This window comes from Chiloscyllium punctatum, chromosome 52 (genome assembly GCF_047496795.1).
Source record: "Chiloscyllium punctatum isolate Juve2018m chromosome 52, sChiPun1.3, whole genome shotgun sequence".
Classification (NCBI taxonomy): Eukaryota; Metazoa; Chordata; class Chondrichthyes; order Orectolobiformes; family Hemiscylliidae; genus Chiloscyllium; species Chiloscyllium punctatum.
The window spans coordinates 18,393,793-18,420,410 of NC_092790.1; the positions used below are offsets into that span (position 1 = coordinate 18,393,793).

Genomic DNA, 26,618 nt, shown 5'->3' on the forward strand with positions numbered 1-26,618 from the left:
CAGGGAATCCCTAGTGGACTCAGACCTATAAGCCTCTCTTGGTTAGTCCTGGAGTTCATACTCTTTGGTAATCTGGAATAAAAACCTCTTACAAACAGTTTAATGTAATTTTAGCCTTCCCCTTTGTAACAGTGATGCTATTTGTAAATAATGTAACATTTACACTTATAAGCCCGGCTAGCTGAGGTTCTAAAACCTTTGAAAAGTAGGATACCAGCTCATCCTATAAGAGCCCTCGAAGGCTTCTGTCTCAAACAGGCTTCCTTTTTACAAAGTTTTACAAAAAACACTGCATGTTCTTAATTAGACAGACAGTGGAAAGGCAATAATTTGTAATGAAGAGAAGTTAATTAACAGGTCTGTGCGCGCTTAACTGATCACTCCTGTAGGCCCTTAGCCATTCATCAGGTGGGAAAAATAGACCCAGCCAAGTCAGGTGCCTGTTGGTGAGGTAAGTTGCTATCATAAAGAAGTAACAGTCTAAACAAAGTGGGAGAGATCATAAGGGAACCTTGCACAGCTTGCATGTCAGATAGCATTGTTTTACAAAATGGCATCTTAGTGAGGAGGGCAAGCTTTGACCATAAAATGTCTTCATGACAGATTGTGTCAGAATCTCTTCAATGTTAGGTTTAGAATAATTTTTAAGCTAGGAGCAGACTCCTGCTTTTTATCTTAAACACAGAATCATTCTGTACCTGAGGCTGAAAGGTTAAATTTTAAATGATTCATTAGCCTCGAATTAACGTGCTTTCTTTGCAGGGTTGTGTTTCAAATTCAAAAAAGACATAAGATCTGACGAGTTAGAATTGACAGAGGGGCAGTCGTGGTGTGTAGGAACACTAAGCAAGTTCAAGCATCATCAATATTACATTATAGAGTTTGTATTTCATAATCAGCGATGGCTACTCAAAATCATCATAAAATCCCAAAATGCAAATAAATTCAAAACATTCATCTCACACACACATGGGTAATAAAAATCCATTATAATTGATAGGACCTGACCGGTTTTTACAAGGCTTTTGACATGTTTCTGAGATGATACAAAGTTTCCGAGATCACAATCAAACACTGTCATTAATTTCACAAGTTAACAACTGTGAATGTTATCACTCTGTGTCCTTTTTACATAGATTCTTTGATTTTAAGGCAAGTGTTCTTAATTGCTTTAGAGCATCATGTTATCACGGATGTTCTTTATCTTCTGCATATCCGAGGACCCCCTTTTGTGGCCTGATACCCCCCTGCTTGCCCTGTTTATTTTTTTGTGTTCTATAATTCAACATTACATTTCGACTAAGTATTTAAGGACAAGTTTTAAGGCTTTCTCATTATACCCATCCAGATGCCTTTTAAATGTCGTAATTGTACCAGGCTCCATCACTTCTTCATGCGCCTCATGATTTTATAAACTTCTATAAAGGTCACTCTCCAGGGAACACAGTTCCAGCCTGTTCAGCCTCTGCCTACAGCTTAAATTCTCCAACCGAAATGAAGCATATTTACATGGAGTTTATCTGTGACTGAGAAGGACAAGATTCATCCTTTACTGAATAGTTGTCACATATTGAGATGACAATTAAATAATGTGAATTTCAAACACACAATCTATGCAGGTAGCTCATGTGCTACTTGCAACACGTCCTTTGTATAATCCAATTGCAATACAACTTGATAAACATCTGTCCATTTCTCATCTGCCTGAAAATGTGATGTTCTCCATTTCCTCATTAAGACATCACTTTTAAGATAATAACAATCAGGGATACATTTGGATTTGTTTTGTGTATGTCTTTTGATACATTTGCTTTAAATTTTCATCTTTCTCATGTAACTCAGTTAATTTACCTGAGTTAAAGCTTTGTCGTCTATCTGTTCCTGGATTGTCTCAACTGTCTGATCATACAGGGTCTCTGCTAATTTCCCTACAACTTTCTTATCTGTACTCTTTGATCTTTTCTGTTTCAACTGGTGACTTTGTAACCTCGTTACCACACAGTCAGGAAACATTCCAGGATATGTGTCCTGCAATAGTTCAGTTGCCTCAATTTCCATTGGCTTTTCAACCACATTCAGCAGCACTTCTACCAGTGAATTAGCAACATCATTAGCAACGACCAATTGTATTCCTGGAGCTGAAAGCTTGTCCAGTACTCCTTCTATGACCTCTCCCCACTTCTTTAGACACTGTCACCTCACTTCTGACAATTGAGCATTTCTTGTCTCAATGTGAATTGCCGTTACTTGTACCTTTTCTGGCAATAGTCCTTCAGAGGTACATATATCCACATCTTTTAGCATCACAGATTGAGAGGATCCTTATATGTGTGAATATTGTCACTTCTTTACCTGCTGCTCCTGGCCGATGCGAGTAAACTTTACCTTCACGGTGTATGGTTTAAGAAGATCTGGCACGTCCTCGAAAAACAACCTCCGACCAGCTGCTACATTCTGGTGCACCTTTCTAGTCTCCACAGTGCTCTCTGTTACCACTCCAACAAAATTCACTGGCTTATCCTGTTTTCCTACATCTGGCATCTCAGTGCTTTTCCTAACCCACTAATTCCATGTGGCCTACTTTATTGAAAACACCAGAGCTTTTTCACTTCTCTTTCCCCTTCATGGTTTCCTTTTTACCCTGTGGTAAATCATCCTTAAGATCTTCACCGAGATCTCCATTTTACTTTCCACGTGAGAATTTATCTTACCCACAATTATTATCCCTCATGGATTGAAATTGATTTTGGCAGCCCAATTTTGATTTATTGATCAACTCAATCATCAGCCATATCTGATGCCAGTCTTGCTGTTTTAACTCTCTGCTCTTCCACATGAGTTCTCATTAATTCAAGAAGGAAATTTTTGAACTTGTGTCTAAATGTCAATTTCTAAAGTTCAAACTCCCTCTTTCTTCCTTTCCCCTCTCTCCTTTTCTCTCTCTTCTCCCTCTCTTCTGCTTTTAATCGTAATTCAAACTGTTTTGTTTCTGTTGCCCTTTGCTTGACTTTTGCCTCTAACTCGAGTTGCTTCATTTTCAATTGAATGTTAGCCATCTCAAGATTCTGATGGCACTTCCAGCAAATTTAAATGTTGAGCTATTACTCTCATTATCGCCCTTTTCCTCGTGGATGGCGGCAGTGGAGCTCCAGCTGGTCTGCTAATTCCAGCAACTTGGCCTTAATTACTTTTTGCAAAAATCTGAAGTCACTTCTTCCAACCCCAGAAAACTCTTGATGACTCAAAGAGCCATTGCTATCCCAAACACTATTTCCTGATGAAGGGCTGATGCCCAAAACATTGATTTTCCTACTCCTCATATGCTGCCTGACCTGCTGTGCTTTTCCAGCACCACACTCTCGTCTCTGATCTCCAGCATCTGCCGTCCTCACTTTCTCCAAGCACTGTCTAAACCAATTAAATTCAACACTCGGAACAAAAGACACTAAGACTTACTATTTGCTGCCTTTGAGTCCAACAAACCAAATCCAAATCCGAACTGTGTGGAGTTTGCACGTTCTCCCCGTGTCTGCGTGGTTTCCTCTGGGTGCTCCGGTTTCCTCCCACAGTCCAAAGATGTGCAGGTCAGGTGAATTGGCCATGCTAAATTGCCGTAGTGTTAGGTAAGGGGTAAATGTAGGGGTATGGGTGGGTTGTGCTTCGGCGGGGCAGTGTGGACTTGTTGGGCTGAAGGGCCTGTTTCCACACTGTAAGTAATCTAAACTAATCAAATCAGAACTACAGAATAAATTCTGCAAACAGCCACCAGTCTGTTATGGAAAAGGCCAGATGCCCTCCAAAGATTTCAAGAAAGTAGCCCGGACACTAACTTTGCTAGTTGTTTTTAAACGGCTCTAACGAAGATATTCTTGGAGGGATGCAGCTGGACAAACCAGTAGTTTTAAACAAACAGTCTGATTTACAAAATTCCTGAATGATACACAAACAAAAGAGAACAGAATACTACATAATTTAAAAATCTGGAAACACAACAGGTTATACCAAGTTAATGATGGTGTTTCCAATATTTACAACAATCCCCATAAATACCCTTTGGCACAAAAGGTAAAATCAAACACAGGGTCTTACAAGAGAGATGTCAGAGAGAGAGTACCAGCATGGACTGACTTCCTTGAGTTCAGCAGCTTTTTTAACTGCCTGACTGCTTTCAGTCAATAGCCAGAAGCCAAAAACCAAATCAAACCAGAGAAAAATCTGGATTAGCGGTGCTGAAAGAGCACAGCAGTTCAGGCAGCATCCAAGGAGCAGCAAAATCGACATTTCGGGCAAAAGCCCTTCAGACAGGAGCAGGGACCCAGGGAGATAGTGAGGGAAGGAATCAATCTGAGACTGGTACAGTTGGGAAAAGGAGCCATTCAAACAGTCAGGGCAGGCAGGAACAAAGCAGAGATTGAGGTAAGACTGATAAATTAAACTGCATTTGTTTCAGTGCAAGAGGCCTAATAGATAAGGTAGATGAACTCCAGGCATTTTAGGAACATGTGACTTGTATAAAACTTCCATCTTTCATAATGGAATATGCTGATTTCTGTTTTTGATATGTAAATTCCAGAAATTCTTTTAAATTACATTCTCAAGATAGCTCAGCTTTTTATACAACATGTGTGTAGTCTGTCTGTGTCCCAATGCGATGTCAGACTTACAAACACTGTCCATAATTTTGCAGCATTTTACATTTGTATGAAGATACAGTTTTTGACAAATCCTTGGTACAGTTTTGCAGAGTTTTACATCACTTCATGCATTTTCTCAGCAAAATAAAATGTAATTCTTCAAAAAAACATGATGAAGTGCTTATGCTTGAAACATGCACTCTCATGCTCATCTGTTGCTGCCTTACCTGCTGCACTTTTCCAGCTGCAGACTGAGTATAGGAGTTGGGAGCTGAGTCTGTACAAGACATTGCTTCAGCTATTTCTAGAACATTGATTGCAATTCTGTTGTCCCTCAGACTAATGCACCCAACACTGTGGGCAATTGAGCATGGCCAATTCACCTGATCTATACATCTTTGGACTGTGGGAGTAAACCGGAGCACCTGGAGGAAACCCTCTGCACGGGGAGAATGTGCAAACTCCACACAGTCACTCGAGTCTGGAATCGAATCTGGGACCCTGTTGCTGTGAGGCAGCAGTGCTAACCACTGAGGCACTTGGATAGAAGGCCTCCTGTCTTCTAAGCTCCTAAAGTTTACAGAATTCGTTTACAGAATTTGGAATCAATCGTGCTCCAGAGTTAGAGAGAAACCCAAAACCATTTCTTCGACGTGAAGTTTGCTGTGTTAATTTGGTCTGTTCTTTCTTCAATTGAAGATGACAAATGAAGATAAGTCATGTCTGCCATCAGAAGGAACTTCTATCTTTCACCAGTAGGGGCAGCAGAGTTCTGTGACTCACTCCTCCGAATATTCTGATAGATGGACGAGCCATTATTTTCCTGCCTTCTGGCACCGGCATTTTGGTCCCTTGTCCTTTCAAGGTGTAGTAACGATGTGTAAGTCACATGACTGTCAGCCTCCCTCTACAAGGGAAAAGGCAATGTCTTAATCCAAGGCTTATTGCATTTTCCGACCATTTCTGCAATTGTCCTTAAACAAAGGGGCTGAAGGACAGGAAATTGAAGCAGGAGTATTGGCCACATGGCCCTTCCATCCTCCTCCAGTGGGATTGCCGAAATCAGTCTCCTATTTCCCACTTTCTCCCTTTAGCCTCCAAGTACTCTACCCAAATCTTCCTTGAACAACATTGTGTTCTGGCCCTGATCGCTTTCTGTGGTAGAGAATTCCACAGTCTCCCAATTCTCTGGGTGAAGACATTTCTCCTCATTTCAGCTCTACAACCTTTAGATTATGACCCCTTGGTTTGGAACTCCTCCCCTTTACTTCTGTTAGGGGGAACATGCTTCCTGTTTTTACCCTGTTGGAATTCATCCCACCCTCATTCTTCCAAACTCTAGTAAGTATAATCCTAACGAATTCAGTCCTTCCTCATTTGTCAGTCCTGCCTTCTCAGGAATCAGTCTGAGGCAGTGAAGAAGGCAGTCGGTTAATTAAAAATAATTAGAACTGATTGAAGGTTACTTTCCCACTTTGAGACCTTACCACCCTACTGTGAGCCTGGAGTTACTTAGAGTCAAAGTCAAATAGTACCAAAACAGACCCTTCAATCCAACAGTCCATTCTGAACATATTCCCAACATTCACTGGTTCCATATGCCTGCGGTTGACCTATATCCTTTTAAAAATCTCTTAATCGAGTACTTATCTAAAATGCTTTTAAATATTGTAATTGTGTCTGTATCCATCACTTATTCTGCAAGTTCATTCCACACACAAATCACTCTGTAAGAAAAATTGCCAATTATGTCTGTATAAAATCTCTCTCCTCTCGTTAAAAATATGCCCTCTAAATTTGAAAGCCCCCACAACTGTTATTTCCTTATCTATGCCCCTCATTATTTTATAAACATCTCTAAAGTCACCTCTTAACCTCCCATGCTCCAGTGAAAAATGTCCCAGCATATCCAACCTCTTCTTATAACTCAAACCTTCAATTAGCTACAACATCCAAGTAAATTTCTTCTGAACCCTATCCAGTTTAATAATTTCATTCCTATAATAAGGAGACCAGAACTGGATACAATACTCCAGAAAAGGCCTCACCACCATCCTGTTCAACCTCAATAGAACATCCCAAATTCTATACTCAAAAGTCTGAGCAATAAAAGCTAGCGTGCTAAACGCCTTCTTAACCTCCCTATCTATATATGATGCAAACTTCAGAAATCTCCTAGGTGTCTCAGTTCATCAACACAACCAATGGCTCTTCTTTTAATTGTATAGGTCCTGTCTTTTTTGTTTTACCAAAATGCACTACTTCACATTTATTCAAATTTGACACCATCTGCCACTTTCAGCCCATTGACCAATTAATTTATGCTATTAGATAATCTTCTTTTTTCTCCACTTTTTTACTAACCCTGGATTCATCTGCAAACTTACTAACTATGCTTTCTATATTCTCATCAAAATCATTTATATAAATGAGAAACAAAAATGGACCCAGTCTTCCTGGACACTGAAGCTCTCCATGAAGCTTCTTGAAGTTCAAGATCGTGGACCTTAAATGATCAGGTGAAGCTTACTATCAGTCTGGAAAGCCAGACTGGGTACAGATTTCCTTCGGTCAAGGACATAATTCTTTTTAAAATAATATACAGTCGTAGGATTTGTGTGTGACTGAGATGAGGAATTTCCCCTTCGTCTGTTGAATTCTTCGCTGCAGATGGCGGTCAAGGTTAGGTTGTGAAGTATACTCAAGGCTGAGATTTTTAATCAGGAATTAAAGGTTATGTGTTGAAAGTGAAGTTGAGGATTATCAAATCAGCTGCATTGAGTGAAGCAGACATTAATAGCTGAATGGCCTGTTGCCACTCCTACATCTGATAATTTTAATGGACTTGGGGAAGAATAATGCATCTAAGACATAGACGATAAGTGCAGGATCCTATAAGAACTGAAAATCCCACAATCCTGGCAGGACAGGTTAATAGTTAAGAAGGCATTCAGGACACTTGCCTTTATCAGTCGCGGTGTAGATTATAAGAGCAGGTAGGTGATATCAAAACTGAACAGGATTTCGGTGGGGCCACCGCTAGTTAACTATAGAAAAGGATGTGATTACAGTGGAGGGGGCGCAGAGCAGATTCACGGCGATGTTGCCTGGGATGTGGCATTGAGGAGAGGTTGGATAGGCTCCGTTTGTTCTGTTTGGAGCAGAGAAGGCTGAGGGGTGACCTGATAGAGGTGTATTAGACTGTGAGAGACACATAGCTGTAAGGCACATTTACAATGGGTAAAGGAGTCAGTAAGCAGAAGTCATGGATTTAGAGCTAACAGGGGATTTGTGGAGAATATTATTTGTCCAGAGGATGGTGGGCTTTCTGGAACTGACTGCCTGTAAAAGTGGGAGATACAGAAACCCTCGTTACATCAAAGAAATATTTAGATGTACAACTGCATTGCTGTAGCCCCCAGGGGATAAGGGTGAAAAAGCAGAAAAGTGAGAGTGTTGCTTTCAGATCTTTGTTGATATGAACCGCTTCTTGTCCTGTGAAGGCGTATGAAATAACGAGAACTTACTGATTCTCTTCTTGCCCTGATGTAACCTGGAGAAACAACCAGAAAAAAAAGATTTTAGTGCACAGTATGGTGAGGGATTGCATTTTCCGTCTCCCTAGGCATTGTGTGTCAGTTAATAAAATGGGGGGCACGAGCAGAGGCGGCTGGGCGGTATATGTGCACAGATGACTGAAGGTGGCAGGACAGGGAGAGAGCGTGGTTACTAAAGCACACAGCATCCAAGAGCAGGAGGTGATGTTGAATTTGTACAAGGTGATTGCTGCACATCAGCTAGAATATAGGGTGCAGCTGTGTTTACCAAATTATAGAAAAAATATGAATGCATCTCAGTGAGTGAGAGAGCGCCGAAGTGGTTTTGATTTTATTTATTGTTGTTGCACGCACAGAAACTCAGTGAAAACTTTTGTTTTGCATGCTCCACAGGCAGATCATAAAATACAAAATGCATCAGGGCAACAGAAACTACTGCAGAATACAGTGTTTAAGCTGCCAGGAAGGTGCAGTCAACATTAAAATTTGAGAGGTCAGTTCAAAAGTATGATAACAGCGGGGAAGAAGGTATTCTTTTTCTGTTGGTATCTATATTCAAATTTCTTTAGAGCTAATAAAGTATAGCCAGGTTGGGAAGACTCTGTGAATATTGGCTGCTTTCCTGAGGCAGTGGAAAATGTAGGTGGAATCAGTGGATGGAAAGTTAGCTTGTGTGATAGACGTACAAGAACCAGGGACCAGGGATGATAAACTCCAAAGATGACAATACTGAAAGCTGTCCAGGACTATGCTCCCTTGGAGAAGCAGAGAGAGAGAGAGGAATGTGTTCAAAATCACGAGCAGGAGTATGTCGGATGGATCAGTTTTTATCCAATGTGTACAGGAGGGTTTCCTGACACAGTATCTCGAAGGGCCGACAAGAGGGTAGGCCACACTGGATCTGGGGCTTGGTAATGAGCCAGGCCAGGTGTTTGGTTTAGTTGTAGGTGAGCAGTTTGAAGAGAGTGACCATAATTCAGTTATGTTTAGTTGAGTGATGGAATGGGATAGGTACATGCCACAGGTTTGGAGTTATTAGAACATAGAACATAGAACATAGAACAATACAGCACAGAACAGGCCCTTCGGCCCACGATGTTGTGCCGAACTTCTATCCTAGATTAAGCACCCATCCATGTACCTATCCAAATGCCGCTTAAAGGTCGCCAATGAATCTGACTCTACCACTCCCACGGGCAGCGCATTCCATGCCCCCACCACTCTCTGGGTGAAGAACCCACCCCTGACATCTCCCCTATACCTTCCACCCTTCACCTTAAATTTATGTCCCCTTGTAACACTCTGTTGTACCCGTGGAAAAAGTTTCTGACTGTCTACTCTATCTATTCCTCTGATCATCTTATAAACCTCTATCAAGTCACCCCTCATCCTTCGCCGTTCCAACGAGAAAAGGCCGAGAACTCTCAACCTATCCTCGTATGACCTACTCTCCATTCCAGGCAACATCCTGGTAAATCTTCTCTGCACCCTCTCCAAAGCTTCCACATCTTTCCTAAAGTGAGGCGACCAGAACTGCACACAGTACTCCAAATGTGGCCTAACCAAAGTCCTGTACAGCTGCAACATCACCTCACGACTCTTGAATTCAATCCCTCTGCTAATGAACGATAATACTCCATAGGCCTTCTTACAAACTCTATCCACCTGAGTGGCAACCTTCAAAGATCTATGTACATAGACCCCAAGATCCCTCTGTTCCTCCACCTGACCAAGAACCCTACCATTAACCCTGTATTCCGCATTCTTATTTGTTCTTCCAAAATGGACAACTTCACACTTGGCAGGGTTGAACTCCATCTGCCACTCCTCAGCCCAGCTCTGCATCATATCTAAGTCCCTCTGCAGCCGACAACAGCCCTCCTCACTGTCCACAACTCCACCTATCTTTGTATCATCTGCAAATTTACTGACCCACCCTTCGACTCCCTCATCTAAGTCATTAATAAAAATTACAAACAGCAGAGGGCCCAGAACTGATCCCTGCGGAACTCCACTTGTAACTGGACTCCATGCTGAATATTTACCATCTACCACCACTCTCTGACTTCGACCGGTTAGCCAGTTTTCTATCCAATTGGCCAAATTTCCCTCTATCCCATGCCTCCTGACTTTCCGCATAAGCCTACCATGGGGAACCTTATCAAATGCCTTACTAAAATCCATGTACACTACATCCACTGCTCTACCCTCATCCACATGCTTGGTCACCTCCTCGAAGAATTCAATAAGACTTGTAAGGCAAGACCTACCCTTCACAAATCCGTGCTGGCTGTCCCTAATCAAGCAGTGCCGTTCCAGATACTCGTAAATCCTATCCCTCAGTACCCTTTCCATTACTTTGCCTACCACAGAAGTAAGACTAACTGGCCTGTAATTCCCGGGGTTATCCCTATTCCCTTTTTTGAACAGGGGCACAACATTCGCTACTCTCCAGTCCCCTGGTACCACCCCCGTTGCCAGTGAAGACGAGAAGATCATTGCCAACGGTACTGCAATTTCCTCTCTTGCTTCCCACATAATCCTAGGATATATCCCGTCAGGCCCGGGGGACTTGTCTATCCTCAAGTTGTTCAAAATGTCCAACACATCTTCCTTCCTAACAGATATCTCTTCTAGCTTATCAGTCCGTTTCACACTCTCCTCTTCAACAATACAGTCCCTCTCGTTCGTAAATACTGAAGAGAAGTACTTGTTCAAGACCTCTCCTATCTCTTCCGACTCAATACACAGTCTCCCACCACTGTCCTTGATCGGACCTACCCTCGTTCTCGTCATTCTCAGGTTTCTCACATACGCATAGAATGCCTTGGGGTTATCCTTGATCCTATCCGCCAGGGATTTTTCATGCCCTCTCTTAGCTCTCCTAATCCCTTTCTTCAGGTCCCTTCTGGCTATCCTGTATCCCTCCACTGCTCTGTCTGAACCTTGTTTCCTCAACCTTATGTAAGCCTCCTTCTTCCTCTTTACTAGACATTCAACCTCCCTCGTCAACCAAGGCTCCCTCACACAACCATTTCTTTCCTGCCTGATCGGTACATACATATCAAGGACACGTCGTATCTGCTCCTTGAAAAAGTCCCACATTTCCACCACATCCTTCCCTGACAGCCTATGCTCCCAACGTATGCTCCTCAAATCCTGTCTTACAGCATCGTAATTTCCCTTCCCCCAATTGTAAAAACTTCCTTGTTGTGTGCACCTATCCCTCTCCATAACCAAGGTGAAAGTGACAGAATTGTGGTCGCCATCACCAAAATGTTCACCCACTAACAAGCCCACCACTTGTCCCGGTTCGTTACCGAGTACCAAATCCAATATGGCCTCCCCTCTGGTTGGACAATCTACATACTGCGTTAGAAAAGCTTCCTGGACACACTGCACAAACACCGCCCCATCCAATCTACTTGATCTAAAGAGCTTCCAATCAATATTTGGGAAGTTGAAGTCGCCCATGACTACGACCCTGTGGCTTCTGCACCTTTCCAAAATCTGTTTCCCAATCTGTTTCTCCACATCTTTGCTGCTATTGGGGGGCCTATAATAAACACCCAACAAGGTGACTGCACCTTTCCTATTTCTGACTTCAGCCCATACTACCTCCAGAGGCAGATCTCCCTCAAACTTCCTTTCTGCAGCCGTTATACCATTTCTAATTAGCAATGCCACCCCCCCTCCTTTTTTACCACCCTCCCTAATCTTACTGAAACATCTGTAACCAGGAACCTCCAACAGCCATTCCTGTCCCTCATCTATCCATGTTTCCGTGATGGCTACAACATCGTAGTCCCAGGTACCGATCCATGCCTTAAGTTCACCCACCTTATTTCTGATACTCCTTGCATTGAAGTATACGCACTTGAGCCCATCTCTGTGTCCGTAAGTAGTCCCTGTCAGTGCTACCTTCTCCACAGCCTCCCTACAGTCTTGGACATCCTGACACACAGCTAGCTTACTTGCTGGACTACAAGTCCGGATCCCATCCCCCTGCCAAATTAGTTTAAACCCCCCCGAAGAGTGCTAGCAAACCTACCCCCCAGGATATTGGTGCCCTTCTGGTTCAGGTGCAACCCGTATGATGGAGTAAGGGCAATTACAATGCGAGTAGGCAAGAATTAGGATGCATAGAATGGGGTAGCAAAATGCAGGAGATGCAGACAATGGAAATGTGGAGCTGGTTTAAGGAACAGATATTGTGTGTCCTTGATAGGTATGTCCCTGTCAGGCAGGGAATAAGTGATAAGGTAAGGGAACTGTGGTTTACTGCAGAAATTGCATCTCTTGTTAAGCAGAAGAAGGAGGCTGATGTGTTGATGAGGCAGGATGGTTCAGGTAAGGTGATGGGGAGTTACAGATCAGATTTAAAGAGAGAGTTAAGAAGAGCAAAGAGAGGACATGAGCAGTCTTTAGCAAATAGAATAAAGGAGAACCCTAAAGCTTTCTACAGGTACATGAGGAATAAAAGGATGACTCGCGTAGGAATAAGGCCAGTCAAAGACAGAAGTGGGAAGTTGAGTGTGGAACCCTGTGGAGATCGGAGAGATGCTAAACGAACATTTCTCATTGGTGTTCACTCAGGAAAAGGAGAATATTGTAGAGGACAAGAATGAGGTACGAGATATTAGACTAGAAAGGATCAAGGTTAGTTATGAATAGGTGTTAGCAATTCTAGAAGGATTGAAAGTAGATAATTCCCCTGGCCTGGATGGGATTTATCCAAGGATTCTCTGGGAAGCTAGGGAGGAGATAGCAGAGCCTTTAACTTTGATATTTGAGTCATCATTGTCTACAGGTTTAGTACCAGAGAACTGGAGGATTGCAAATGTTGTGCTCTTGTTAAGGAAGGGCATTAGAGGTGACCCAGGTAATTATAGACCAATGAGCCTTGCATCTGTTGTCGGAAAGGTTTTGGTAGGATTATAAGAGATAGGATTTATAATTATCTAGCAAGGAACAATCTGATTTCAGATAGTCAACATGGTTTCATCAAGGGCAGGTCGTGTCGCACAAACCTCATTGATTTTTTTTTGAGGAGGTAACCAAGCATGTAGATGAGGGTGTGGAATTGATGTGGTATACATGGACTTCAATAAAACCTTTGATAAGGTTCCACATGGTAGGCTGTTGGAGAAAATGCAGAGGAACGGGGTTGAGGGCAATTTAGCAGTTTCGATTAGAAACTGGCTTTCTGAAAGAAGGCAGCGAGTGGTAGTTAATGGAAAATATTCAGCCTGGCGTCCGGTTACTAGTGGTGTGCCACAAGGATCTGTTTTGGGACCACTGCTGTTTGTGATTTATTTTATGAATGACTTAGATGCAGGCATAGGTGGGTGGATTAGTAAATTTGCAGATGGCACTAAAGTCGGTGGAGTAGTGGACAGTTTGGAATAATGTTACAGATTGCAACTGCAGAATTGGGCTGAAAGGTGGCAAATGGATTTCAGTGCAACTAAATGTGAGGTGATTCACTTTGGGAAGAAAAACAGGAAGACAGAGTACTGGGTCAATAGAAATATTCTTGGTCGTGTGGATGTACATAGGGATCTTGGAGTCCATGTACATAGATCCCTGAAAGTTGTCACCCAGGTTGATAGTGCTGTTCAGAAGACACACAGCATGTTAGACTTCAATGGTAGAGGGATTGAGTTCCAGAACTACAATATCATGTTGCAACCATACAAAATGCTAATGTGACCATACTTGGAATATTGTGTACAGTTCTGGTCGCTATATTTCAGGAAGGATGTGGAAACATTGGGAAAGGTGCAGAGAGATTTACCAGGATATTGCCTAGTCTGGAGGGAAGGTCTTATGAGAAACAACTGAGACTCTTGGATCTGTTCTCATTGGCAAGAAGAAGGCTAAGAGGGGCTTTGATAGAGACACACCAAATTATCAGAGGATTAGATAAGGTAGACATTGAAAATCTTTTTCCAAGGATGATGATGTCAGCTTGTATGAGGGTGATTGTACAAATTTAAGGGTGATCGATTTAAGACAGATGTCAGAGAGTGGTAAGGGTGTGGAATGCCCTACCTGCTAATGAGTCAACTCGGCCAATGTAACTAAGCCACATTAGGGAGATTTAAACAATCCTTGGATAAGCACATGTATGATGATGGAATAACGTAGGGGGTCGAGCTGAGAATAGTTCACAGGTCAATGCAACATTGAGGGCTGAAGGGCCTGTTCTGCGCTGTATTGTTCTATGTTTTATATCCGGCCCAATTTAGGATGTGGCCCAGTGTGACATCTAGCCTAGTTTAGAATGAGGCCCAACAAAGGATGAAGTCCAGTTTAGGTGAGGCAAATTTACTAAGGGGCCCACTTTACATTTGGGCCAAGCTTACAATCTGAACAAAATGTGTGGGAGGCTTCCCTTACAGTGGGGCCCAGTTTAGGGTGCAACCCAGTTTGGGATGTGGCACAGTTTAGATTGAGGCCCAATTTTAGATGTTTTACAGTTTCAGGTGAGGCCCAGTTTGAGATGTGTCACACTTTAGAATGAGACCCACTTTAGGATGTGGCCAATTGTAAGTGTGCAGCTCGATTTGGGAAGTTGCCCAGTTTAGGTTGAGGCACAGTTTGTGATGTGCCTCTGTTTAGGGTGAGGACCAGTTTGGGAGGTGACTCAGTTTACGCTGAGGACCAGTTTGGGATGTGGCCCAGGTTAGGATAAGGCCTCATTTGGGATGTGGCCCAATTTAGGGTGAGGCCCAGTTTAAGATGAGGTTCAGTTAATATGAGGCCTGATTTGGGATGAGACACACTTTTGGACGAGGTCCACTTTAAGTTGTGGCACAGTTTATAGTGAGTCCCAATTTAGGATGGGCCTAGTCTCCAATGAGGCTCAATTTTGGATGATACCCAGCTTCATATGCGGTGCAGTTTAGGATGAGGCCCAGTGTAATATCTGGCCCAATTTAGGATGAAGCCAAATGTGACATCTGGCCCTGTTTAGAATGAGGCACAGTGTAGGATGAGGTCAAGTTTACGAATGGGTGCACTTCACATTTTGGCCAAAATTACAATCTGAAAAAGAAATTTCTGTGAGGGTCAGGTTGGGATGTGGCCCAGTTTAAGGTGAGATCCAGTTTGAGCTGTGGACCAATTTAGGGCGAGGCCCAGTTTGGAATGTGGCTCAGTTTAGAGTGAGAATCCAGTATGAAGTGTAACCCAGTTTAGAGTGAGGCCAACTTTGGGATGTGGACTAGTTTAGTGTGAGGCCCAGTCTCTGATGTGGCCCAGTTTAGGGTGAGGCCCAGTTTCATGTGAGGCCCAGCATAGAATGTGTCCCAGTCTATAATGAAGCTCAGTTTGTGAAGTGGCCCAGTTTAGGGTGAGGCCCAGATTGAATGTGGCCCAGTTTAGAATAAGGCCTCATTTGGGATATGGCCCAGTTTAAGGTGAGTCTAGATTAGAGTGTTGCTGGAAAAGCACAGCAGGTCAGACAGCATCTGTGGAGCACGATGATGAAAGCCCTTCACCATCATTCCTGATGAGGGACTTTTACCCAACCGTTGATTTTGCTGCTCCTCGGATGCTGCCTGGCCTGCTGTGCTTTTCCAGCAACACTATTCTAGATTCCAATTTTCAGCATCTGCAGTTCTCAATTTCACCCAGTTTAGGGTGAGGCCCAGTTTGGGATGCGGCCCAGTTTAGGGTGAGACCCAGTTTGGAATGCAGCCAAGTTTAGGGTGACACCCAGTTTGGAATGCGGCCCGGTTCAGGGTGAGGCCCCATTTGTGATGTGGCCCAGTTTAGTTTGAGATCCTTTTTCAAAATTGGCCCAGTTTTTAGTTTTGCCAAAGTTGGGATGTGGCCCAGTTTAGTTTGAGGCCCATTTTGGAATGTGGCCCAGATTAGGGTGAGGCCCAGTGACCACTTTGGGCTGTGGCCGAGTTTAGTGTGAGGCCCAGTCTCAGATGCAGCCCAGTTTAGATTGAGGCCCATTTTTGAATGTGGCCCAGATTAGGGTGAGCTCCAGTTTGTGATGTGGCCCAGTTTAGGGTGAGGCCCTGTTTGGAAAGTGGCCCAGGTAATGGTGAGGACAAGTTTGGGATGAGGCTCCATTTGGGACGACGCACAGTTTGGGATGTGGCCCAGTTTTGGATAAGGCCTGTTTGGGATGTGGCCCAGTTTAGAGTGAGTCTCGATTAGAGTGGTGCTGGAAAAGCACAGCATGTCAGGCAGCATCCGAATAGCAGGAAAATCGATGTTTTGGGCAAATGCCCTTCATAATCAATTCCTGAAGGGCTTTTGCCCGAAACGTCAATTTTCCTGCTCCTCGGATGTGGACTGACCTGCCGTGCTTTTCCAGCAACATTCCAATCTAGACTCTGATCTCCAGCATCTGCAGTCCTCTCTTTCACCCAGTTTAGGATGAGTCTCAGTTTAGAATAATGCCCAGTTTAGGGTGAGGCACAATTTGGGGTATGGCGCAGTTGAGTCCCACTTTTGGATTTATTGAACAGGTTTGGCTTTTTGAATATCCAACTGAATCTGCATCGCTTCCCATTATTACAATGAGGGTTTGTCTGCCCTCTTGAGTGGATGTAGAAGATCCCACGACCACTATCTGGGTAAGAGTGGATGGGGGAGGGGAGTTGTCCCAGGGTCCTGTAACAAGGACCTTTCCTCAGCCGTCACTGCGATACACACACAACCAATCCGGAGCATTGTCACCTTTCTACGTGTGGGAGCTTGCTGAGCGCTAATTGGCTGCAGTCGTTCCCACGTGACGAACCATCAATAAAGTTGTGGCGAAGTCTAAAATGCATTGAGACATTCCAGAATTTCCGATACCCATGCAGTTTGATCAGGGGACGAAGTTTTTCCGTTACGGGACCCTGACTCCAAAGGGATATAAACTGTCCCTTTGGTTGGATGGATGGTCAGTTTGAGACTGTTCAGAGATGGGTTTATTCTCAAAGCGTTCAGCTCAAAGGCACTTAGGGAGAGTTTGAAGATTGGTCACTGGACTCGAACCATTAACACTGTTTCTCTCTCCACAGGTGCTGTCAGACCCGCTGAATTTCTTCGTCAGTTTGTGGTTTTGCTTGGTTCAGACAGCATCCACATTCTTTGTTTTGTTTTATCGAAGGAGAGCATCTTGCTCCCTGTACTCGCCCCGGGTGGACACTCAGTCTTCATCAGTTCAAGGGGGATGTGGAACTGGGTAAATCAGCTAGATTTAAACTGAGTGTTCTTACGTCTTGACATAATATATAAGAACACATCGGAGAATAAGGCACGTATAGGGTCAGCGACCACTCATTAAAGAACATTTATAAAACACAAATATTATAGAGACATTAATTGCATATACCCAGCAACATAATGGTTTCGGGGGAAATACGGGCGTGTTTGTTTCAGTTCAATGCAGACATTCACTTGGAGCTGGTGTACTTGGTCACCGCCTTTGTACCCTCCGACACGGCGTGCTTGGCCAGCTCCCCGGGCAGCAGCAGCCGCACGGCGGTCTGGATCTCCCGGGAGCTGATGGTGCTGCGCTTGTTGTAATGGGCCAGGCGGGAAGCTTCCCCCGCGATGCGCTCGAAAATATCACTGACGAACGAGTTCATGGCCTTGGAGGAGATACCGGTGTCGGGGTGAACCTGCTTCATCAGTTTGTAGATGTAGATAGAGTAACTTTCTTTCCTGGACCTTTTCCTCCTCTTTCCGCCCTTTCTTAGCGCCCTTCTTGGAGGGTTGCTGCGCTTTCTTTTCCTCTGCCGTCGTCCCGCTCAATGTCAGAAACAGAAGAAGGGAAAGTGGGCTGGTAGTTCGCTTTTGATACATTGAAGGCGTCACAATGCTCATGAAGGATGGGGGAAAAGTCTGGTTCCTGATTGGAAAGGGTCAGTTAGACTCGAAACGTCAGCTCTTTTCTCTCCTTACAGATGCTGCCAGACCTGCTGAGATTTTCCAACATTTTCTCTTTTGGTTTCAGATTCCAACATCCGCAGTAATTTGCTTTTATCCTGATTGGGTAGTTTGCAGGAATGCCTCACTGTGATTGGTTAGGTAGAGACTCAATGTGAATCTTCAGAGTTAAAACTCACACATCAACAGGATATCGTCCAACAGGTTTATTTGGAAGCACTGGGTTTCATAGTGCTGGTTCTTCATCAGGTGGTTGTGAAGCAGGACCATAAAACACAGAAGTTATAGCAAAAGGTTACAGTATCATGCAGCTGAAATATATTTAAAAACTTAGATGAAGTGTTTCATCTTTTAAAAGGGCTTTTCTAGTTTTGGTTACTTAATATGTAAATCCCAGAATTCCTTTTAAGTCACGGTCACATTCTCAAGATAACTTCAGGTGTTCGAAGAAAATGTGTCATCTCTGCTCAGGCAATGCTTTCAAGGTGTGAGGTTAAAGTCTGTCTGTGTCCCAATCTGGATTCAGACTGGTTCCATTTGTAAAGTGGGATTTACAGAATCTTACATGGATTTGCATTGTAGGTTATGCATTTCGTTGAACAAAATAAAATTCGACAAATACAGATTCACCACATAAATTGTGGGATATAGGTAAAGCAGTGTTACTTCTGCAACCATAATTGCTTATTAACATCAGTATATAATTGTTTCAGCCAAATTAATAATTGCTTATTAATGCCAGTATCAGCCAAAAGCTGAATTAATGATTGCTTACATAAGGTAAAATGAACTAACACCAAGAATGGAAACTATGTGAAGGAAATACATACTTGCTTTTCATTAGCTGAAATGTGCATACAGGAATGAAATGTGCCTGCAAACAATGGAAGATGTTACAGACAGACACATAAGGTGAAAAGAACATCAAGTTATGCCAAACTCGGCACGTTACCCTCATGTCGGCACTGAAACGAGCCAAGTCACTTACAAATAAGGGACAGGGTAAATAAGAGGGTCACCCGACTTGGAGTAGGGGGAGCAGTAAACAAGGGCAAAGTACAGCTAGGCAGGGGCAGAACACAATTAGGAATATTGATAGGTTTGAAGGCCAATGAGGTAAACAGGGAAGTACCAAGAGAGACTCAATGGAATTCTATAAATTGTGGAATAATCTTTGGATCGGGGTGCCTACTTGTTAGACACCCGTCTTGCAAGAACGTTTCAATAAAATTCGCTGCTTCAGAATTTGACTCGGACTGAAATTTATTATATGGTGAGATCTGTTTCTCACATAAACTTATATGTGTGTGCTTGCAAGAGAGAGGGAGAGAGAGAGAAACAGTGTGTGTGTGTAAGCTTGGTAAATTAGTGTGTAAGTGTGATGGGGTATAACCCTGTGAGAGGGTGCATGCATGGATGCGTGGGAGGGATATATGTGTGTGCATATAAGATTGAGCTTGTAGATGAGAGAGGGTCTGTGTTAGTGTGAGAGTATGTAGGAGTGTGTGAGTTTGTGGGAGGATGCGTGTGTGTGTGTGTGGGGGGGGGGGGAGGTGTGCATGTGTGTGTGACAGAATGCATTGGGGTCACCTGTAGTGTGTCATGAACCCAAGGTCCCAGTTGAGGCCATCCCTGAACTGGGTTTATCAGCCTCTTCTCTGTCATATATCCTGGACTTCTGAAGTGTTCCCCGACTGGAAGGGAACACCCTTGCCTGCTGATTGTTGTGCAGTGTCCATTCATCCATTGTCATACTGTCTGCTCAGTCTTGCCAATGTACCAAGCCTCAGAGCATCCTTGCCTGAAGCGTTTGAGATAGACAATGTTGGCTGAGTCACAGTCGGGGAACACGTCAGTCCTGCCTTATTCTCTGCTTTGTTCCAGCCTGCCCTGACTGTTTGACTTGCTCCTTTTCCCATCTATAACAGTCTCACATTGATCTTTTTCCTCACTATTTCCCTGGGTCCTCCACCTTACTAGTTTAAATCTTCCAAGCAGCTGTAGCAAATCTCCCTGCCACTATGTTAGTCCCTTTCCAATTCAGGGGAAATCTGTCCTTCTTCTACAGGTCACTTCTATCCCACAAGAGATTCCAGAGATCCTAAAACGTAAAACCATCACCTTTGTACCAGCTCCTCAATCATACATTCTTCTGCTATATCCTCCAATTCCTACCCTCACTAGCTCAGAGCACCAGAACTTATTGAGATATTAGTACCTTCAAGGACCTCCTTCTTAAATTCCTAACTAACTTTCTACATTCTCCCTTCCGAATCTCATCCTTTTCCCTTCCTATGTTGTTAGTTTCAATGTGTACAATGACTTCCTGCTGGTCCCTTTTCCAGTTGAGAATATTCTGCATCCTGCTTGAAATATCCTTTATCCTGGCACCAATGGCAGCAATTCACCATTCTGATTTTTTGCTGCTGGCTGCAGAAATGTCTGTCTGTGTCTCTAGAGAGTCCGCTATCACAATTGATTACTTTGAACTTGGCCAGTCTCACTCTAATGTGGTGCGAATATGGCAGTGTAGTTGTCTATCTGTATCAGTCTGTTTCTGTTATGTGAATATAGAACATAGACCATAGAACAGTACAGCACAGAACAGGCCTTTCAGCTCACGATGTTGTGCCTACCATTGATCCGCATGTAAAGTAAACCTAATGCACGAACCCTCACGTTTCTGTGACCATATGCATGTCCAGCAGTCTCTTAAATATCCCCAGTGACCTCGCTTCCACAACTGCTGCTGGCAACGCATTCCATGCTCTCACAACTCTCTGCATAAAGAACCCGCTTTTGACATCCCCTCTATACTTTCCACCAAACAGCTCAAAACTATGACCCCTCATGTTAACAAGTTCTGCCCTGGGAAAAAGTCTCTGGCTATCAACTCTATCTATGTCTCTCATTATCTTGTACACCTCAATTAGGTCCCCTCTATTCCTTGTTTTTTCCAATGAAAAAGGCTCTGTCAACCTCTCTTCGTAAGATATGAGTGTAGCAATCATTGAGAGTGATAGTGTTGTTTTAAAAGGTGTATTTTGTTGTGTCAATACACAATAGACAATAGGTGCAGGAGTAGGCCATTCTGCCCTTCGAGCCAGCGCCACCATTCATTATGATCATGGCTGATCATCCTCAATCAGTATCCTGTTCCTGCCTTATCCCCATAACCCTTGATTCCACTATACTTAAGAGCTCTATCCAACTCTTTCTTGAAAGTATCCAGAGACTTGGCCTCCACAGCCTTCTGGGGCAGAGCATTCCACACACCCACCACTCTCTGGGTGAAGAATTCTTTCCTCAACTCTGTTCTAAATGGCCTACCCCTTAGTTTTAAACTGCGTCCTCTGGTTTGGGACTCAGCCATCAGCAGAAACATGCTTCCTGCCTCCAGAGTGTCCAATCCTTCAATAATCTCATACATCTCAATCAGGTCCCCTCTCAGCCTTCTAAACTCAAGGATATACAAGCCCAGTTGCTCCAATCATTCAACATATTTTGTCGTGTCCACAATAGTTAACATACAACACGATAAAGAAGGAATTGGAATAACTTAACTCTATTGGAATAGTTAACAGAATAATGGATACAGTAACTCTTCCTAATTAACTGTTGCAATACAGTAACATCCTATAAACATCCTTAGCAAAAGACAAATTCAATAAAATAGATAGTCTCACAACCGACTCCAGTAGCAGAAAGAGAATCTGCAGCTTCTGACTGTAACTGAGAGGGGAAAGCTAGCTTTCCCATATTCAGGATGCCAACAGTTTTGCTGAAAGCCAAAACTAAAAATCTCATTCTGTGAAAGCTTGACCACACTAATTCAGGCTCTTTCTGCTGTTCCAACTTTAAAAAGAGCCTCAGTATGTTTACTCTAGTGGCTCTGGTAGACTCCACACTTCTAACAAAGAAGCTCTCTTCAACAAGAAAGAAAGGACAAAATGAACATCTTAAAGCTTCATATCATCAAACCTTCCACCCCTCTTAAAAAGAACCCATCAATATACAGGAATGGCCTAATGTTTAAACATTCTTTAGCCTTATACTATTAGAACACAATACATATACATTTCATTGACTCTAAGCATGCAAACACTAACTACGACAGTCTACCTTTTCCTGCTATGAAATGCATCCATCTTTTCTCATCAAAGTCACGACAACACCTTGGCAATTAGGTTCTGACATTCTGCCTTGTATGTAATTTGCAAATTGAATGACTGTGATAATAAGCTTTATCTAAAGAGTTTGTAATTTTTGTTCATAAATTTCTCCAAAAAACAAAAAATTAAAGGTGTCCTTCTCAAACATGAAGTATTTCTGTTGATGAGTCTTCGGTTTTCTGTAAAGATACCCAATAGGCCTCAAATTGTTTGCTCTAGTGGCTCTGATTCTCTGCCTTAAATTTGCACATCAAGAACAAAAGGACAAAACAAACTCTTAAATCCACAGCCTTGTCACACAGTCTCCATCTCTCACTTCCTGCATTGGGAATATGAAAATTCATTTATCGACCTGTACCTGTCCATTTTTGTCACATGAACATGTAAATGTTGTCATTAATGCATCCCTGTCAGTTATTGCAATTCAAGCGTGTGACTGTTGTTATAAATCTTCCCTCTCAGTTTCTGCAGTGTGAATGTGAGTTGAGTTCTCAATCTGTATCTGTCAATTTCTGCTTGGTGTAAAAGTGTGATTGTCAATATATGGCTGTCAGATTTTGTTCCATGAATAGTTATCAAACTGTACCTGTCAGTTCATATTCTGTGAAATGGGAGTGTTATCAACTAGTTCCTGACAGTTTCTGCATTGTGAATATGGGAGTGCACTTTCTCGGACAGTTACTGTTGTGCAAAAATGTGAGCGTATTTACCAATCTGTCTGTGCCATTTTCCAATGTATGAATGTAATTTTAGTTATCGTAACGTACCTTTCAGCTTTTCTTTATCTCTGCGGAAGAGAGTGTCACCTTCAACTGACAGCAGTTGAGTTTGATTGTTGATCTGAAGTATCAGTTTCCGATTAGGTGGACATTTGAGCACAATTTTTCATCTCTGTTTGATACTATCTGATATCTGAATATAGAAGTACAGTTGTCAACCCGTTCTTGTTGCTATGTGCAATGAAAATAAGAAAGTGTGCGTCACTTTCTGTCATGTGAACATCTGAGTGTTACGAATCTATCCATGACAGTGCCTGCAAGGTAGAGGGTGTTCTAATAGTGTGTGCGCGCGCATGTGTGTGTAACTAACTGCCCTGTCAATATGTATGTCATCATCAATGTCATTTTGCTTGTTTCTGCACAGTGAATGAGTGAACAAAGGTATCAATGCATGCTTGTCAGTTTCTATCTGGCAAAGGGACATAACTGCCTCAGGCGACTGACTGTGTGGAGTTTGTACGTCCTCCCCGTGTCTGCGTGGGTTTCCTCCGGGTGCTCCGGTTTCCTCCCACAGTCCAAAGATGTGCAGGCCAGGTGAATTGGCCATGCTAAATTGCCCATAGTGTTAGGTAAGGGGTAGATGTAGGGGTATGGGTGGGTTACGCTTCGGCGGGGCGGTGTGGACTTGTTGGGCCGAAGGGCCTGTTTCCACACTGTAAGTAATCTAATCTAATCTAATAACTCTCTGGCAGCCACTAATAGTCTCTGTGAGGGTGTGATTCATGATGTGATACTTGTTATGAGGGTGATTTGAGGCAGATTTTTTTCAGTTCTTGAGACTATATTTTGGATAAGAGTTCAGACTTTGCAGTTTCAAAATTGTGCAAATGTCAATGAGCTGTGAATGGTAACATTTGTTCAAACTGGACACATGTGCATTGTCAATTGTGAGACCAAAAAAAACAAACTGATACTTTCTCAGTTGTTTGAACATCTCTCTCTCAAACTGAGCTCAACGTGTAGCTTACCTAATCAACTCTGACAGTGGAAATGATATTCTTCACTCTGACAGCGGTAACATACCTGTTTTTTGTTAGAAACAGCTGGTCACACTTGGCTTCATACTGAGGTAATATTATATTGTCTTGGTTCTTCAAGTATTTGCCTGGAGGAAGACAGAAGAAAAATCTCCTGTAAATCACCATCAGCCAAGTTTGACAATCTCTAACTGACCAATGCAACATTCTGTTAATAATAATTAGGATTTTTTTAAAAGCCAGGAATTCAAAAAGAACGGCATGTCTGATTCTACTCTAGCTCCATGTCTGGTGATTTTTCTTTTTGTTAATTCAATACCAATTGACTGAGGTCCAGGAATTAACTAATAACTGTAACTGCACGAATGGGACTATCCAAGGCAAGTGGGGCTGTGAATATGAGTTTAGTTATTGAACTATTCCTGTCAATTCCTAGTATGTGAATAACAACTACTCTCTCACATTCTGTACTTCTAAGCTTTGATTCAATTACTTACATATTCAAATAGCAGTGACTCACAGCAACAAATTGATATAGAACTATAGATCTATTGAAATGACATTGCACATAAGAGGGCCATTTGGCCTATCTTGTCCATTCCACCCTAAAGACACCAGATAGCCATTCTAATCCCAACTTTCAGCATGAACTCATAACCCTGCAGCTGAGAGCACTGTCCATTTTTTTGCAATCTGAATGTATTTCTCAATTTGTTTATGTCCATCTCTGTTTCGTGAATGTGTAAATACAGCTATGAATTTGTACCTGTCAATCTCTTCTGCATGAATATTTGAATGGAGTTATCCACCTCTACTTGTAAATATCAAAATACAGTTATAAATATGTAATTGTCCGTCTTTACAATGTGAATGTGTGAGTTTATTGACCAGCCTATTCCTGTCAGTTTCTGCTCTGTTAATCTGAGAGTGTCAGTAATAAACTGTACCTGTCAGTTTCTGGTTTGTTAATAGCTGAATGCGTTTTTCAACTTATACCTGTCAGTTTCTGTCAATTTGCATGTGGGAGTGCTGTTATCAATCTGTGCCTGTCAGATGCTGCTATGTTAATGTGACTGTTATTTTCAGTCTCTACCTGACAATTTTTTAATGTTAACAAGAGACTGTCAATAAATGTGATGCTGTCAGATGCTGCAATGAGAATGTGTGACTGTAGTTATCAATCTGTTCATGTCATTTTCTGCGATGTGTGTAGTTATCAATCTGTACCTATCAGTTTCTGCTCTGTGCCTATTGCTGTCAGTCTTTGCAATGTTGTCTGACCAGAGCCTTATACAACCGCAGCAGTACACCCCTGCTCTTGGAGGTAAAAACCAGGACTGTAGATGCTGGAAACCAGATTTTAGATTAGAGTGGTGCTGGAAAAGCACAACAGTTCAAGAAGGAGCAGGAAAATCGACGTTTCGGCAAAAGCCCCTCATCACCTTTATTCCTGATGAAAGACTTTTGCCCGAAACGTCGATTTTCTGCACCTCGGATGCTTCCTGAATTGCTGTGCTTTTCCAGCACCACTCTAATCTCTAATCCCTGCTCTTGTATTCTAACCCTCCCGAAATGAATGCTAACATTACATTTACCTTCCTAACCGCCAACTGAACCTGCCTGTTAACCTGAAGAGAATCCTGAACTCGGACTCCCAAGTCCCTTCGTGCTTCAGATTTCCGAAACCTTTCCCCATTTTAGGAAACAGTCTCTGTCTCTATTCTTCTAATCCCATTGTATACCCTCCCACACTGTCATCCATCTGCCAACCGAACCTTAATAGGATCCTGAACTCGGACTCACCCCCGAGGACCTTGTTTGTGCTTCAGGTCTGGCAGCATCTGTCCAGAGACAGACAGAGAGAAAGCGGAGTCAACGTTTCGAGTCCGGGGGCAGCCGTCCTTCGGGAGAGTGGCCTTTGGTCTTGATGTGCCGCCGCACAGTTTCTTGTTCACTCCCACCTCTCTGTCTGTGTGTGTATTTGTCATTATTATTGAGTTTGGTGAGTCCCGGAGCCGGCCCTGTTGTTTCTCTCTCCTGAAAGGGTTGTCCCTTTAAAGAGTCTTTCCCCTGAAGCAGCTGCTAACGGTCACTTGGGGCACGAGGCGGCCGTTAACCGCCATCTCGCGCGGGGCCTGAGGGGGCGGGGCCTGAAGCTAAAATGGCGCCGGGGCCACGCGGGAAGGAAAAGCGCCGAGGGAGAGCGGACTGTGTCAACATGTCCCGTTCCCGAGGGTCAGGATGGTGGTTATTGGGGGGGCGGAGGGGGACAGGAGAGATTCCCCCTCCCAGTGAGGCATCTTGTACAAACCGTGAGGTTTCTCTCCCTGTCTCCCTCTCTCTAAACATCTATCTCTCTCTGTAACTGACTGTTAATGACTTGCTTTAACTCTCTGACTAGGTCGATTAATCTCGATGACTCTGTGATCTCGTGTCTCTCTACGGCTGTTTCTTTCTAGCTAAGTCCTTCTGCTTGTCTATGTCTCTCTCTGTTTCTCCCTGCGTATGACCCTCTGTCTCTGCTGACTCTCAAACTCTCTCTGACTGTATGGTGGGAGTACTGTTTGTTGCTGAACACAACAACAACTCCTGCCTT

The 26,618-nt window shown here is 43.1% G+C and overlaps 1 long non-coding RNA gene across 2 annotated transcripts; it reads right to left on the minus strand.

The window, feature by feature from the left end:
- Positions 1-1,011: 1,011 nt before the first annotated feature.
- Positions 1,012-26,268, minus strand: LOC140470847 (uncharacterized). 2 transcript variants are annotated; one of them, XR_011956751.1, is made up of 5 exons: positions 25,826-26,268; positions 24,069-24,150; positions 23,034-23,178; positions 8,162-8,187; positions 1,012-5,541 (listed from the first exon to the last, which is right to left on the minus strand). It is a non-coding gene; the product is annotated as an uncharacterized lncRNA (long non-coding RNA). The 2 variants fall into 2 exon arrangements; XR_011956750.1 differs by having other exon boundaries at positions 1,012-8,187.
- Between the last annotated feature and the right edge of the window lie 350 nt (positions 26,269-26,618).